This window comes from Pan paniscus, chromosome 2 (assembly GCF_029289425.2).
Source record: "Pan paniscus chromosome 2, NHGRI_mPanPan1-v2.0_pri, whole genome shotgun sequence".
In the NCBI taxonomy this organism is placed as follows: Eukaryota; Metazoa; Chordata; class Mammalia; order Primates; family Hominidae; genus Pan; species Pan paniscus.
The window spans coordinates 71,283,077-71,300,657 of record NC_085926.1 but is presented as its reverse complement, the minus strand read 5'-3'; the positions used below and the strand labels follow the sequence as shown (position 1 = coordinate 71,300,657).

General features: G+C 41.8%; 1 protein-coding gene across 9 annotated transcripts in view; it reads left to right on the top strand.

Moving 5' to 3' along the window:
• FOXP1 (forkhead box P1) overlaps positions 1-17,581 on the top strand; it is a 629,894-nt gene that overhangs the window by 242,741 nt on the left and 369,572 nt on the right. Inside the window, exon 5 of one of the 9 annotated variants that reach the window (XM_063602821.1) lies at positions 5,682-5,799. The exons of the other annotated variants lie outside the window; for them this stretch is intronic. The gene's annotated coding sequence lies outside the window, so the exon portion shown is untranslated. The remainder of the gene's footprint in view (positions 1-5,681; positions 5,800-17,581) is intronic. 9 annotated transcript variants of the gene reach the window in all.

The following is a 17,581-nucleotide window of genomic DNA, read 5'->3' as shown; positions in this document are numbered from 1 at the left end:
TGCTTCATATATTTTGGGGTTCTGTTTTTAGGTGAAGATTTTCTCAAAGAAAGCAAAAGAAAACTCTTCTTATGTTACCCACTCTCAGAACTTCATTCAGCTTTAGGGTTTAAGAATTAAAACACTCTCTGAAAAAGTTTAGTTTTATAGTGGCTCCCTGACATTGATGGAGACATTTAGGCCATATTTACACAGGTAAAGAGAGATGAGGGATTGGTGGCTTTATTTAATCAATACATCAATTTTTTTTATTGTGGGCAGCTGGTAGGGTCCAAATGAGGCCAAACCAACATTAACTTCAGTAGCAGATGACTGGGAGCTTTGATTTACCCAGATCATTGTTTCATCTCTACTATTCACTTACTCTGTGTAGACATGGACTAACTCAATACAAACATGTTCCATGGGAAAAATATGCTTTTTATTTTTTTAACAAATAGGAATAAAATGCAATTTTCTTGTTGCTAAATCTCTGACTCTACAGCCCTTTCTGTGTGGAGGCCACGTGGCAAACTCCAGGTGCATCTGTCATACAGAAATTGCTTTTCCCCCCAAAATACAGAAATGTGAAATAAACCAATTTGGGCACAAGTAGTGTATGCTAGATTTACTTAGTATCTGTCGAACATCTCCATACACTCAATGTATTAGGACAAATCAAAGAGTTATAACTGTCTAGTTTCTGCACAAATACATATATAGTTTCTACTTAGACACTGATGCTACTGATTGATTATTTTTGCTAACAATGCTATGGCCAAACACTTAATTTGTTCCTTTTCAGCAGTATTGTAAATTTGTTCTAGACATATATCAGTGGGAAAATAGGGGGGCAGGGGGTTATCTACGCAAGCACCCATGCACACACACAGGTACATACACATATGCATCAAAAGATACTTCCTCCCTTAAAGATGTTTAAAAGGGTATTGACTTTGACATGAAATAATTCTTCAGCCTTTTTATTATTGTTAAACATATTTTGGTGTTTATGAGCAATAAAATAGTTTAGCCACGACTGTATATTCACTATGAATGAAACATGGTTTTTCAGAAGAGATTTTACATGTATGTTAAAGCCATTTTCTTTTCTTGTCATTTATGTGAATGGTCCATAGATTGGATTGCTAGTGGAAGAAGCCATGTGATTCTGTATCTTAACTTTCTCTCAGAGAGGAATTATCGTCTTTGTCATTTTGTTTCAATGTGCTACCTCCCTACCTGCTGGGTTTCCCAACAGCCGTCAGCTAACTATTCTTGCACCATACTGCTACCAGCATTCCTGGTTCACAAATATGAAGTAAACAGAAAATCTTGCTAATTTGAGCCCAGTAGGAACCTTAACGCTGTAATGAGGGACTAATTTTGAAAGCAGAGAGACATCTCTTACAAAATTAGAGCCCAATTTTTTAATGATCTTAAATAACTAATTGAGAGTAAGAATGGTATTTAAGAAAGAGTGAGACACTGATACGCTGAAGAGTTACAACAGGGAGAGGAGACTCCTCCAGGAGCCCTAGTAATTACACAGTCTTCCTTCGTTGCCACCAATGCTAATCTGAGCGTGGGAATGATAATGTACCTTAGAGGACAGGTTTGTGGTTGAAATGCTCTTGACAGATTTTGACAAATTAAACAGTGGTAAAGATGTTTGGAAGTTATCCAGGTCCTTACCATTATTTATGTCAGTGAACTAGAAATCAGTGGTTAATTTGCAGTTCTTATAATTTTTATGATACTTGTGTTGTTGTAAATTTAGCCGTGTGCGGCATCAACTCAGCAGGATACATTTTATGTTGTCAGCTACCTTTTGACATCATAATAGATTTCATTTGCCAAATCTTTCTCGATAGAATAAAATGTAAAAGAGAGCTGAAGAGAATATTTGGATCATATCCAGACACTAGTAAACATATGATGGACTTTCTGAGATCAGAAGGCTCAGATATGGAATAGGGGGAGAAATTAGACCCTGTTAGTGGTTTTCTTTTTCTTCTTTTTCCCCTTAAACCATCCTAGTGTTCTTTGCTAGATAGGCGTCTTTTATCTTGACTCAAAGCTAGTGTGTTTCTTAGCGTGTGGTACCTTGCACAATTACCGAAGTATAATTTAGTTACTGATTTTCCACACCTTTTAACCATTAATGCACCTTTGTTAGTGTCTTCTTTATTGCACTGGATCACAAGTTCTGTAGTCCTATTTTTTTCTCATTATGTTTTTATATCCATTATATTATTTTAAAGAAAAATATTGGCCAGGCATAGTGTCTCATGCCTGTAATCCCAGCACTTTGGGAGGCCGAGGCGGGTTCAGGAGTTCGAGACCATCCTGGCTTAATAGGGTGAAACCCCGCCTCTACGAAAAATACAAAAAAATTAGCTGGGCATGGTGGCGGGCCCCTGTAGTCCCAGCTGCTTGGGAGGCTGGGGCAGGAGAATGGCATGGACCTGGGAGATGGAGCTTGCAGTGAGCCGAGATTGCCTGGGTGACAGAGTGAGACTCCGTCTCAAAGAAAAAATTTATACTCTCCTGGGATAATTAAAGACTCGGGTTGGAAAGGCATTTTGTAGTTAAGATGTTTTCTTTCTCCATCCTTTTTCTTTAGGTTATTCAAATCCGTCCTTCATAGTTATCCACTTCTATAACACTGACCCTTGTCCTGCTAATAACCGAAGAGGATTAGTGGACACCCCTGCCTTTGTACCTATTTGTTCTCTGAGATTCTTTGTTTTGACCTCTAAATAATTTCTTTTTAGGCCCTCTGCTCTTTATGTAACACATGTTTTTGCAGATCTCACTTTGATCTGTGTGAACATCTAGCCTCCCATTTCTCTTACGTCATTTATCCTGCTTAGAAACATTTTATGAGAGCATAAGCCACGCTTTCATTTTTTCCTTTCATACACCTCTTTCGAATCTCTTCAGTGGAAATTCCTCTTTAATACTTACTATGAGCTCAGCAGCAGTACAGAGGTATGATGACTGTGACCTAAGGATGTCCAGCCCTGTGAAACGAGCGCTTCCTTGTCCTCCTTGTATATAACGGAGTTACATATCTTAAGTCCCTTGTTTGGAGTGTCTGTCTGGCATGGACGCTGCTGCTCCACTCTGCCATAGCCTTCTCTGTTCCCAATGTCTAATAAATGTTTAATGATAATTGAAATGATTAGTTATCAATCCCTAATGGAGAAGAGCTTATTAACCTTTTCTGATCACAGCTACATTATCCTTGAGATGAAAGTTTTTGCTACCATGTACCAGCAACTGGAAGTCAGATCCATTGGACTGATTGGGGTCCCTGCTGTGTCATGGCATAAAATGGTTTCATATCATTGATCAATCTTCTGGAAGGTATATGCCCTTTGTTATTACTTCAAAGAATAGCCAATATTTCTATATTTGAGATAATATATGTATATCTATATAATGTATTTGGGGGCCTGCACTTTCAATATTTTTATAAAGTAGAACAGTTATAGAAAACTACCCACCCACTCCCAACTATACACATGCTCGCGCACAGATCAGTTCTGAACCAGATGTCCTATTTCCATACTGTATAAAAGGTAGCCATTGTCTACTGAGCACTGCAGATGTGGCTAGTATAACTGAGGAACTAAATTTTTACCTAATTTTAAACTTCCGTTATAATAGCCATATGTGGCTACTGTATTAAGTTGCATTCATATATATGTATTTGCATATATTTACATAAAAATTGTTTTAAGGCAGGGAACCTTGCCACCCAAATCAAGAAATTGAACTTAGCCACCGTGAAGTTTCTCCTGTGTCCTGTTCCACTCACAGCCCTTTCCAAAACCAACTCATGTTTTTACTTTTATCGTAATCATTTCCATTTGTTAATTATTTGATCACCTACATGTGCATCCTTAGACACCATAGTTTAATATTGTCCACTTTTTAAATGTTTGATATGTCTTTTAAGTTTCTTAATCTGAAGATTTCCTGTCTATGCCTTTCTTTTCTTTGTACTTTACCACCTTTCAGAGATCCCTGGCCCCCTGAGCTGTAGGGTTCCCCAGAGCCTGGAAGTTGCTGATTGCATCCTCAATTCAACATGTCCCTCTGCCTTCTCTATCTCCTGCACATTGGCAAGCTGGATCCAGAGGCTCATGTTTGATCCCTTCAGCACAACTCTAGGTGGTGTTGTCTTCTTTCATCTGTGAGGGATATAATATCTTATTGTCTTCCTTTTTGTGATATTGACGGTTATTAATCCTTACTGCCTAGATCCATTAATTCACTGGGAGATGCAACATGGTGATATTCTAATTCTACTTACTAGCTGGGATGCTTTTGTAATTTTATTCTTCATCTACTCTTTAGTTACCCAGTGGTACTGTTCATTTAGGTAATACAGGATAAATGTCTAATTCTTTCCCTCTATTTACTAAGTTTCAAAATAATGAGTTGACTCGCTCTCCTTTTCTGAAAGTAACCATTAAATTTTCATGTTTTTATCAGAACACATGGACACAGGAAGGGGAACCTCACACACTGGGGCCTGTCGGGGGGTGGAGGGCAAGGGGAGGGAGAGCATTAGGACAAATACCTAATGCATGTGGGGCTTAAAATCTAGATGTTTGGTTGATAGGTGCAGCAAACCACCATGGCACACGTATACCTGTGTAACCTGCACATTCTGCACATGTATCCCAGAACTTACAGTAAAATAAAAATAAAATAAAATAAAATTTTTTTATGTTTTTATAAACTATAAATTTAAACATGTTAGTAGATTTCAATTTATTGCATTTTTTAAACTTTTATTGAAGATCAAATTGTCTGTCTTTCATGAGTGTAACTTCTTTGCGTTCACTCCTCTGTCCTTCTGATATGACCCTACGGTCTTTCATAGCTTCTTTGCTCCCTGCTATGACAGAATGTTTCAGACTCACCTTGTACCTTTTTTTTTTTTTTTTTTTTTTTTGAGATGGAGTTTCGCTGTTATTGCCCAGGCTGGAGTGCAATGGCACGATCTTGGTCCACTGCAACCTCCGCCTCCGCCTCCACCCCCGCCTGAGTCTCCTACCTCAGCCTCCTGAGTAGTTGGAATTACAGGTGCACGCCAACAAGTCCAGCTAATTTTTGTATTATTTGTAGAGACGGGGTTTCACCATGTTGGCCAAGCTGGTCTCAAACTCCTGAACTCAGGTGATCCACCTGCCTCGGCCTCCCAAAGTGCTAAGATTATAAGCGTGAGCCACCATGCCTGGCCACCTTGTACATTTCTTACCTGAGAATTGAAATCAACCATTTATCTAGAAACCCATTTCTTTTAGTGAGAATTTGTGTTTCAGGACAATTATCTTAGCACTAACAGTGCTCCTTGTTGTGAGTGTGTCCAGGCCTCATGAGTTCATCCTGATATTTCCATTTCATATTCAGGATTACAGGGCTTTATTTAACCTCCTATTTATTACATCTTTATCTCCTTTCTTCCATGCTGACAGTTTTGGTTCTCGAGAACAAAGGGAATGGTAGCATTAGAATATCCCATAATTGCCCATCTGCTTATTTCTCTACCTTACACACAACAGTCTTAGAATAACAATACTAAATACTTCCACTACCAGTTATGATTAGCAAGAAGAGTAAACATTTTATTACATATGCTATCCCTAGTCTAACTCCATTATTATGTTTTTTTTTGGAGACAGGATATTGCTGTGTTGCCCAGGCTGGAGCACCGTGGCACGATTATAGCTCACTGTAATTTCGAACTCCTGGGCTCAAGTGATCCTCCCACCTCAGCCTCTGTTGTAGCTGGGACTACAGGTATGTGCCACCATGCCTGGCTAATGATTTTTTATTTTTAATTTAATTTAATTTAATTTTTTTGTAGAGGTGGGGTCTCACTAGGTTTCCCAGGCTGATCTTGAACTCCTGGCCCCAAGTGATCCTCCCACCTTGGCTGCCCAAAGTGCTAGGATTACAAGTGTGAGCCACTCACTCTTTGCATTATTTTTTGATAGTTGTATTAGATTTGCATTTTCAGGACATTTAGCCATTTATATGATACTCTCCCCCTTTCAACTCTAACCCTATTGTACTTTTTAGTAATATAGGTATGTTCAGTGCTCAATACCAGTTCTTCAGTCCTTATGTCAATGTCTGTAGTCATTTTGTCTAAACTTCATTTCTGTTAGATTTTTTGGAAAAGGCTCATGGGTACTGTATTCCCTGAATTCTTGAATTTTCGTAACAGTTTGCTGTGTTCTTTATACTTAAACCACAATCTTTACTGAATTAAAAATGTTGCCTCACATTTTTTCTTTGCATATCTTAAATATGTTACTCCTTTTTCTTCTGGCATAATGTCTTAAGTCCAGTAATTTTATTAGATTATATCTTAGTGTCGGTCATTTGGAGCAAATATGCTTCAGTGTCCAGGGTCCTTTTGCAATATGTAGTTTCAGAATATTTTTTTAATTTCAGGAATGTTTCTTTGAATTATAGTTTTAGGTATTTGGACAATTTTCTTCCTTTGCTTTCCTCTCCAGGGATTCCTACTTTTTTTTCTTTCTTCTTTTAGTTTTGAGCTTTGTCACCCAGGCTGGAGTACAGTAGCATGATCTTGGCTCACTGCAACCTGTGCCTCCCAGGTTCAAACGATTCTCATGCCTCAGCCTCCTGAGTAGCTGGGACTACAGGCATGCGCCACCACGCCTGGCTAATTTTTGTCTTTTTAGTAGAGGCAGAATTTTGCCATGTTGACCAGGCTGGTCTTGAACTCCTGGGCTCAAGCAGTCCTCCCACCTTGGCCTCACAAAGTGGTGGGATAACAGGCGTGAGCCACCACACCTGACCCAGGGATTCCTATTTTCTATATGTTGGATCTCCTTTACCTGTCTTCAGTATTCGATACTTTCCCTTAAATCCTTCTCTCTCTCTTAATTTCTGTTTGATTTTGTTTTTCATTTTAACCTTCTAGTTTTTTTTAAGTGTTATTTATTGTATCTATTTGCTCTCTGTCCCTCTAGTGTATTTTCTTATTTCTAGAATGATTTTTCTTTTTTTCAAATTTATTCTTTCTTCCCCCATTTCTCAGCCAGTCGAATTCTTATTTATGTAATTCTTTTTTGTTTATTTTCTTTTGTTTTGTTTTTTTAAGATAGCGTCTCACTCTGTCATTCAGGCTGAAGTGCAGTGGTGCCATTTCAGCTCACTGCAACCTGTGCCCCCAGGCTCAAGCGATCCTGCCACCTCAGCCTCCTAAATAGCTGGGATCACAGGCGCGCACCACCACACCCAGCTATTTCTTTGTATTTTTTTGTAGGGACAGCGTCTCGCCATCTTGCCCTGGCTGGCTTCAAACTCGTGAGTGCAAGTGATCCTCCCACCTCGGCCTCCCAAAGTGCTGGGATTACAGGTGTGAGCCACTGTACCTGGCTTGATTTATGTAATTCTTTCAGGCCGTATATCTTATTCTTAATGTCTTTTAGCTCATTTTGAAGTAATAGATTACAGACAAGTAATGACATGTCTGATACATGCTTTCATTTTGTGTAAGATGTTATTCTGTTCCTTTTTTTTATCACTTTGTATAGAATTTTACCTCAAAATTTTTATATTGCTCATTTTTACGTGAAAGTGATTTTTCTGAACTTTTGGCAGGGAGGCTTTATTAAGAGAGATCTTCTAATTCCTTAGAGCTCTCTCTCTTTTGGGTTACTTTCTACTACCTGGCTACTGGCATGCTTTCTAAAATATCTTTACTGTATTCTTCTCTACTTTGGGGAGGCCTTTCTCTTTCTTTCCTCTTGGTTTTCTCTGTCCTTTTTGATTTTGATTCTGTTGCCAGGAGTTTTTCCTCAGTGTGGAGTCCTATGCTAGAATGGAGACCTCACAGCCCAGTTTTGAGAGTTCATAAGCACTAGACTCCTCCCAGCTCTGCAGACTTTTCTTAATACGGGCCCTTTGCTCTGACCCTTTGTTGGAACGGGAAATACCCCACAGCCCTAAGTTCAGCTGCTATTTTAAACTTGGCTCACCATACTGTCCATTTAGTACTTATTGGCAATACTGGGGTTCTTTTTCTCAGTTCTTTCCGTTGCTGTATTGCCGCCCTCTGCTTCTTCCCACCTAGGTGCTACTATTCTGTAGGACTTGAGGCTAGTCTTAGCTTTTCCACATCTGTTGTATTACAGTGTTCAAAGTGACACTGGTCACTTGATTTTATTTTTTACTTTTTTGAGATAGAGTCTTGCCCTGTTGCCCAGGCTGGAGTGCAGTGGCATGATCTCAGCACACTGCAACCTCCACCTCCCAGGTTCAAGTGATTCCCCTGCCTCAGCCTCCCGAGTAGCTGTGATTAATTACAGGCACGTGCCACCATGCCTGGCCAATTTTTATATTTTTAGTCAAGACAGAGTTTCACTATTTTGGCCAGGCTAGTCTCAAACTCCTGACCTCAAGTGATCCACCCACTTCAGCCTCCCAAAGTGCTGGTGTGTCCGGAATTGGTGGGTTCTTGGTCTCACTGACTTCAAGAATGAAGCCGCGGACCCTCGCTGTGAGTGTTACAGTTCTTCAAGGCAGCGTGTCCGGAGTTTCTTCCTTCTGATGTTCGGATGTGTTCGGAGTTTCTTCCTTCTGGTGGGTTCGTGGTCTCGCTGGCTCAGGCGTGAAGCTGCAGACCTTCGCGGTGAGCGTTACAGCTCTTAAGGTGGCGCATCTGGAGTTGTTCATTCCTCCCGGTGGGTTCGTGGTCTCGCTGGCTTCAGGAGTGAAGCTGCGGTGAGTGTTGCAGTTCATAAAGGCAGTGTGGACCCAAAGAGTGAGCAATAGCAAGATTTATTGCAAACAGTGAAAGAACAAAGCTTCCACAGTATGGAAGGGGACCCAAGCGGGTTGCCACTGCTGGCTCCGGCAGCCTGCTTTTCTTTCTTTATGTGGCCCCACCCACATCCTGCTGATTGGTCCATTTTACAAAGAGCCAATTGGTCTGTTTTACAGAGAGCTGATTGGTCCATGTTGACAGGGTGCTGATAGGTGCGTTTACAATCCCTGAGCTAGACACAAAAGTTCTCCACCTCCCCACTAGATTAGCTAGCTACAGAGTGTTGATTGGTGTATTTACAAACCCTGAGCTAGACACAGGGTGCTGATTGGTGTGTTCACAAACCTTGAGGTAGACACAGAGTGCTGATTGGCGTATTTACAATCCCTTAGCTAGACATAAAGGTTCTGCAAGTCTCCACCAGATTAACTAGATGCAGAGTGCCGATTGGTCCATTCACAAACCCTGAGCTAGACAGAGGGTGCTGATTGGTGTATTTACAAACCTTGAGCTAGGTACAGAGTGCTGATTGGTGTATTTACAATCTCTTAGCTAGACGTGAAGATTCTCCAAGTCCCCACTAGACTCAGGAGCCCAGTTGGCTTCACCCAGTGGATCCCGCACCGGGGCCGCAGGTGGAGCTGCGTGCCAGTCCCGCGCCATGCGCCCGCACTCCTCAGCCCTTGGGCGGTCGATGGGACTGGGTGCCATGGAGCAGGGAGCAGCGCTTGTCGGGGAGGCTCGGGCTGCGCAGGAGCCCATGGCGGGGAGTGGGGAGGGGGGAGGCTCAGGCATGGTGGGCTGCAGGTCCCAAGCCCTGCCCCACGGGGAGGCAGCTAAGGCCCAGGGAGAAATTGAGCACAGCAGCTGCTGGCCCAGGTGCTAAGCCCCTCACTGCCCCAGGCTTGTGGGCCAGCTGGCCACTCCAAGTGCGGGGCCGCCGAGCCCACTCACCCCAGAACTCGCGCTGGCCCACAAGCACCCTGCGCAGCCCCAGTTCCCGCCCACACCTCTCCCTCCACACCTCCCCACAAGCTGAGGGAGCCGGCTCCGGCCTTGGCTATCCCAGAAAGGGGCTCCCACAGTGCAGCGGCGGGCTGAAGGGCCCCTCAAGCGCGGCCAGAGTGGGCACCAAGGCCGAGGAGGCACCCAGAGCAAGCGAGGGCTGCGAGGGCTGCCAGCACGCTGTCACCTCTCACTGGGATTACAGGTGGGAGCCACTGTGTCTGGCCTGATTTTCTTATATGTTTGTTTGCTTGTGGATTTTTGGTTTTGCTCTCTAGTTGCTCTGTATGTTTTTATGTGGGGACTCAGCAAGATTCAAAAACTGTGCTTCTGCAAACTCTGCCTCTCTGTTTTGTAATATAAGTTCTACCTGAGGCTTTATCAAGCACATTTTTCCATGTCACTAAATGTTGCCACATAACCTTATTTTTAATGGCTGCATAATATTCCACTACTGCATGAATGTAACATAATTTATTAAGCCAATCTACTATTATTGGGCACTCATGTCTTAATTGCACTTAATGCAAATTTCTTTTAGTTATAAATTTGTCCACAGATTCTTTACCATTTTTTCTCCCTTCTGTAGGTTTTGTGGATTAAAGTAAGCACAGCAAAAATAGGGCTGTTTGCTGAACCGCTGACTTCCACTTCTTTATTTTTGTTCATTCCTATGGTCAATATCGATGCATTTCAAACTCAAATTTGTGGACTGTCATCTTCTCAAAGGATGTTTTTTTCTGACACGACGCTTTAATTATATGAAAAGTTTTATAAAAACATAGAAGTGACTTACAATATTTTATATGTAATGAATTGTTTATATTGATAAGATTAAAATCACAAGAAAGTAGAAATGCTCTTAAAAATGTGGGATCATTGTGCCTTAGAGTTAAGAAAACCTTTGCCCAATGAAGAAAAAGTAGAAAGCAAAGGAGAATGTTAAAGTACGTATCACACAGCATTTTATGCTGGTTTTATGTCAGCCTGAGAAGTGATATTGTGTGCTTCAGCTTTGAAGCATAGAAGGAGGAAGAGTTATACATGTTATTACATGTATAAGTTCATGTTTTTTCTTTTCTTTTCTTTCTGCTTTTCTTTTGAAACAGGTTCTCCCTGTGTTGCCTAGGCTAGTCTCAAACTCCTAGGCTCAAGAGATCTTCCCACCCTGCAGCCTTCTGAGTAGCTGGGATTACAGGCACAAGCCACTATGTCTGGCATGTTATTTTCTTTGAAAGGATTGTGTCTTGTCAAATGAACACTCGCATGTTAATAAAAATCATCTTATTCTGATATCAAATATTAACATTGTTCTTGATTGTAGATACTGTTTTGGAACATGTATGCTGCGAATTCTTCCAGCGGTAATGTTATCAAAATTACACCTAGACATTTCCCTGTAACTCTTCTCAGTGCTGTACTACATAAAGTATTAGGCCTCAAACCATGATCAACTTCTGATAGTTGTTCTTCTCATCTCACCCACCTGCAAATGTGTTTATTGCTGGCTGTTTTCTCCCAGTGCTTTAGGGGAAGATCCTGTATTTTTTTTTTTTTAACATTTTGCCCTCTGATGCCCTGGGACAACCCTGTGTTGTGAGATTTAAGAGGTCTAGACTTTGTGGCCGGGCGCCGTGGCTTATGCCTGTAATCCCAGCACTTTGGGAGGCTGAGACGGGTGGATCACGAGGTCAGGAGATCAAGACCATCCTAGCTAACACAGTGAAACCCCGTCTCTACTAAAAATACAAAAAAATTAGCCAGCCTGGTGGCGGGTGCCTGTAGTCCCAGCTACTCGGAAGGCTGAGGCAGGAGAATGGTGTGAACCCAGGAGGCGGAGCTTGCAGTGAGCAGAGATCACGACACTGCACTCCAGCCTGTGCGACAGAGGGAGACTCCCTCTCAAAAAAAAGAAAAAGAAAAAAAAAGAGGTCTAGACTTTGTGAAAGGCTATCTCAGTGGGTGACGGGATCATTCATTCCACCTATGTCAGCCATTGCACCCAAGCGGCTTGATCAGGTCACAATCCAGCTGGATCAAAGGGCACCAGGTGTGAGCTCAAGGCTGGGCAACCCAGCCAGTCACAGGTGGAGGATATTGAGGACCAACTGAGCCAATTTGGCCATTCCAAAACTGTCAGTTTTTTTTTTTTTTTTTTTTTTTAGCGAGATGGAGTTTCGCTCTTGTTGCCCAGGCTGGAGTGCAATGGCATGATCTCGGCTCACCACAACCTTCGCCTCCTGGGTTCAAGCAGTTCTCCTGCCTCAGCCTCCCAAGTAGCTAGGATTACAAGCATGTACCACCACGTCGGCTAATTTTGTGTTTTTAGTAGAAACGGGGTTTCTCCATGTTGGTCAGGCTGGTCTTGAACTCCCAACCTCCGGTGATCCAACCGCCTCAGCCTCCTAAAGTGCTGGGATTACAGGCATGAGCCACTGCGCCCAGCCAACTGTCAGATTCTTTTAGCCAATACCGTAGCTACCCTGGTCAGCTGTAGAAAGGGTTATGCATTTCTTCACTATCTTGTGTCTGGTTGCATTGAAGGCAAGTCTCTGCAAAATTCTGCCAAATGGGCAGAAATGTATCAAGAAGGAAGCCCAGAAAAGTCACACATTGTGTTCCTCTGAGGCATGAAGTCCCTCTTTGCTGCCCTCACTCACTCCAGCAGGCATCTCATATGAAAGGTGTGGTAAGGAGCAAGCAATGATATTTTGATGGCAGGATCAACCCGCTTTCTAGTCCAAAGATGACAGGTTCCCTCATTGTACCAAATACGATCTGTGTGTGGAGCACAGTTCTTCAGCTGGGAGCCTCCTGATTTGCCAAATTCTTCTTTTTTTAAATTTTTAAATTTTTATTTTTTATTTCTTTGGTAGAAACGGGGTTTTACCGTGTTGGCCAAGCTGGTCTTGAACTCCTGGGCTTGGCGATCTGCCCGCCTCAGCCTCCCAAAGTGCCGAGATTACAGGCATGAGTGCCCAGCCTTTTTGCCAAATTCTTCTGCCTCCTTTAATGTAAACATGTTTACACCCAGTCTTTTCAGCTTATCACGTATCTTGAACACTACTAATTTCACCAATGAAAAATAATTTCAGATCTCTCTACTGCTGATGAATAAACTTTCTGGTGCAGTTTTAAATGACAATATTTGAGGTGCTTATGTGGCCTACTGTCACGTGCAGAGAGGTTGGGGGAATACCCTGGGAGAACATTACTGATTTAGAAAAATGTTGCCACTTCTGGGTAATAAAATTACAGACATTTATATGCACCTTATTTTGAAAGAATGTGTTATAATAAGCAAAAAGAGTGAGTTAGATTAGAGATACTTTGAGATTGAGGCATGTATCATCAGTAAACACACAGGTTTGCACATACACACTTATATATGATAGAATTGAACTACCCTTTACAGCAGGTCATTTGCTCTGCTTATAACTTTGAGAAATTGGGCTGGGCACAGTGGCTCACACCTGTAAACCTAGCACTTTGGGAGGCTGAGGCAGGCAGATCATGAGGTCAGGAGATCGAGAGCATCCTGGCTAACAAGGTGAAACCCCATCTCTACTAAAAATACAAAAAATTAGCTGGGCGTGGTGGCAGGCGCCTGTAGTCCCAGCTACTCGGGAGGCTAAGGCAGGAGAATGGCGTGAACCCGGGAGGCGGAGCTTGCAGTGAGCTGAGATCGCACCACTGTACTCCAGCCTGGGTGACAGAGGGAGACTCCGTCTAAAAAAAAAAAAAAAAAATTAGCTGGACATGGTGGTGATGCACACCTATAATCCCAGCTACTCAGGATGCTGAGGCACAATAATCTCTTGAACCCAGGAGGTGGAGGTTGCAGTGAGTGGAGATCGTGCCACTGCATTCCAGCCTGGACAATGGAAGGAGACTGTCTAAACACACACACACACACACACACACACACACACACACACACACACACACACACAACAAAAGAACAACAACAAAAGTTAAGAAATTGATTGGTGGTCAGATTTCATAATTTGTGGGTACATATTTATACACAGTGCAGTTCTCTTGCAAGTGACCTTTCTTTTGCAGCCAAGAAGGCTGTTTCATTCAGTACAGTGAGTCTGCCTCATTCCCCTCTTTGGAAGAACAACAAGGCTGTCACCTCCTCCCTCCCAGCCATTTCCCTCGTTGATCCATCAAAGTCAGCCTCAAATGATTCCCTCCACAAGCATTTCTGAAGGTATCTTTTCTCTTCTCACATCTGGTTCTGTCTTTACTTGCTTTTGTTCAGTATGGCCCTGTGGTCTCAATCTTAGGGAGACCGCATAACATGGTGGTTAAGACCTTGGGTTCTAGAATGGGCAGTGCAATTCAACTTTAAGCTTTGCCATGTATTAGCTATATGAATTGGGACTAGTTACCTTGCTGGGCCTTAGTTTCCTCATCTGTTCAATGGAGATAAGAAGAGTATAATGCTGTGCCTGGTACACATTTCTCTTTCTAATGACTTCCTCCAACTATTTCTCTTATAGTGTGGATTGTTGTCTCATTCTGCAGTAAACCAGTTCATCCGGAGTTCATCTTGACCTTTCTGTACCATAAAGTCCATCATAGTCCATCTCTCCCAACTCTGACACCCTTTCTTTTCTTCCCTTTCTCCAACTCCTGGTGGGATTTAGGAGTTTGCTTTAAAAAAATTTTTACCCACCTAAGACATCCAACCAGTAGGCATGATGAGAAAGCTGTTCTCAAGTAGATCATTTAGACGAGGAAGATTTTATTGCATTCTGCTTATGTAAACTGAAATCCTGTGCCAAAGTACCTAGCTCCAAACTCTCCCTTCCTTCCTTCTATTTTTTCACAACACATCTCTTGAAGAATCTATTGCAGATTTTGTTTTGAGAGCCAGGATGCCATCAGCTCTGCCATCACAGAATAAGCATGAAATTCAAGTTGTCACCAGGAGTTGTTGTTATTATTGTTGTTGTTTTGGCCATCATTGGGAGCTTTATTATGATGATTATTGGACTGTTATTTTTCATCCGAGCCTCTTTTATGATTTTCTCTGGGATTTCTTGCCCATTGAGTCCCCACTGGGTATGTACAGGACAACTCTTCCAAATACAGACTGTTTTTTATTAGCAATGCCTTTATTTGCACTGCAGCACTGATCTTAAGGTGATCTGGTGACCAAAGATTACATTTCATAGTGCTTTGAAGAAGAGGGTAATGGCATAGTGCAGATATGCTTGGCCTCTTCCTGCTAATGCGTGCCAGATTCTTTAATATTTCATGTAAAAAATGGTATAACGAAAAGAGAAGTTTGGTGGCATTTTTTTCCTACTTGAAAGCAAGAAAGAGAGTAATATGCATGCCAAATAAAGTATTTTTCTGTTTTGAATACACTGAGGGCTATATGGATGCTATCAGCAGAATGTAAATCATTACATTTTTATCACTAAGTGTTAAAGTCCACTGTATATTTGGTATACAAAGAATACATTCATCAGGTGTTCTCTTCTCCATTCAAATCCCACAGATGTTTCATACAAAATAATGCCATTTTGAGCCAGATATGGTGACACATGCCCTATAGTCCTAGCTTCTTGTGGGGAGGAGGTGGGAAGATTGCTTTGGCAGTTCAGTGCTGCAGTGTGCTATGAGCATGCCTGTGAATAGCCACTGCACTTCAGCCTGGGCAACATAGTGAGACCCACCTCTAAAATAATGATAATAATAATAATAATACATTTGTAGGAGATTTCTTTATAGGCCCTTAATATGAAGGCTGCTTCAAGGGCCATGCTGGTATTGTTGGTCAAACTTGCTTAGACTGAAAGCAGTGGTTAGAAGTATCTTAGGGACTTCAGAGGACTTCTTTCTTACTTTTAATCCATGTTTTATGGTTTTCAGGTTCATAAACCATAGAAGGATGGCATACTTTAGGGCATGAGACAAGCTGGCAATCTCAGACCTGTTGTGTTTGGTCTGTAAAATACTTTAAAATAATTTGATCGGTTGCCAGCATTTAAATATCAAGGGATTGGCTGGGCACAGTGGCTCACGCCTGTAATCCCAGCACTTTGGGAGGCTGAGGCGGGCAAATCACCTGAGGCCAGGAGTTTGAGACCAGCCTGGCCAACATGGTGAAACCCCATTTCTACTAAAAATACAAAAATTATCCAGGCGTGGTGGTTTATGCCTGTAATCCCAGCTACTCGGGAGACTGAGGTGGGAGAATCTCTTGAACCCGGGAGGTGGAGGTTGCAGTGAGCTGAGATGGAGCCATTGCACTCCAGTCTGGACGACACAGCAAGACAACATCTCAAAAAAAAAAAAAAAAAATCAAGGGATTATACCTACAGCAACTCTGGATTTCTGGCCATTGCAATAGATGTAGAGCAGCGCTGGGTCCACATTCCCAAATGGCAGCTGGGTGGGAGCTGAGTCATGGCTGGGGTGCCCCCTTAGCTGGGGCATGGCCTAGGGCTTGCCTTTCTCCTCTGGGCTGCTTTGCTCATTAGCATGGCCCTTTGTTCCAACAGACTTTAGAGTTCGCAACCGCTTAGTTTATTTTTTTTAATTTGTTTTGAATTTACACTAATTTATTTATTTATTTATTTATTTGTTTTTATTATACTTTAAGTTCTAGCGTACATGTGTACAACATGCAGGTTTGTTACATATGTATACATGTGCCATGTTGGTGTGCTGCACCCATTAACTTGTCATTTACATTAGGTATATCTCCTAATGCTATCCCTCCCCACTCCCCCCACCCCACGACAGGCCTCGGTGTGTGATGTTCCTCACCCTGTGTCCAAGTGTTCTCATTGTTCATTTCCCACCTATGAGTGAGAACATGCAGCATTTGGTTTTCTGTCTTTGCGATAGTTTGTTCAGAATGATGATTTCCAGCTTCATCCATGTCCCTACAAGGGACATGAACTCATCCTTTTTTATGGCTGCATAGTATTCCATGGTGTGTATGTGCCACATTTTCTTAATCCAGTCTATCATTGTTGGACATTTGGGTTGTTTCTAAGTCTTTGCTATTGTGAATAGTGCCTCAATAAACATACGTGTCCATGTATCTTTATAGCAGCATGATTAATAATCCTTTGGGCAACCCCTTACTTTAATACTGCAAAGGAAAAACAGAACCAAATTGGTATTCAGAACTAAACAACATGTTGTGTGTGTCTTTAATGGCTAACTTTAAGACAAAAGGAAATATATGTATCTAATTTTGGGAATCTGTATTTTCTGAATAATATAATCTCAGGAACATATAGTATTTACGAATTCAAAATATATAATTTTATATATTTAATGTATATTTAAATGATAGATATGATTATAAATTATAGAATTTCTCCTCAGAATCTTCAAAGTGGAGGGCCACATGGTAGTATCTAATTCTAATTCAGCCCTGTCCTTTTACTAATTAGGAAATTGAAGCCCAGCAAGTCCAGGGATTTGTTCCAGGCCATGCAACTTATATAACTGGTAGTGCTGGGACAGGATCCCTGTGTCCTGCTGGTGAAGCAAGGCAGATAGAGTCATTAATGTGCAGTGTGGAATAGATGGAAATAGAACAAAATGTTTAAAGTGCATGTCTTTGCTATTGTTCCCATAGGTTGAAGTTTTACGGAAATATTTACTTTGTCAAGATTGCATAAGTACTCGTGAAAACTATTCTGTGTCCCACTCTAGGCCTTGGCTTTTTAGAATCAGTCTAATATTTCTTCCAGCCTGCGGGGCCTTTTTACCAGGTGCTCCGTAGAATGCAGCAGG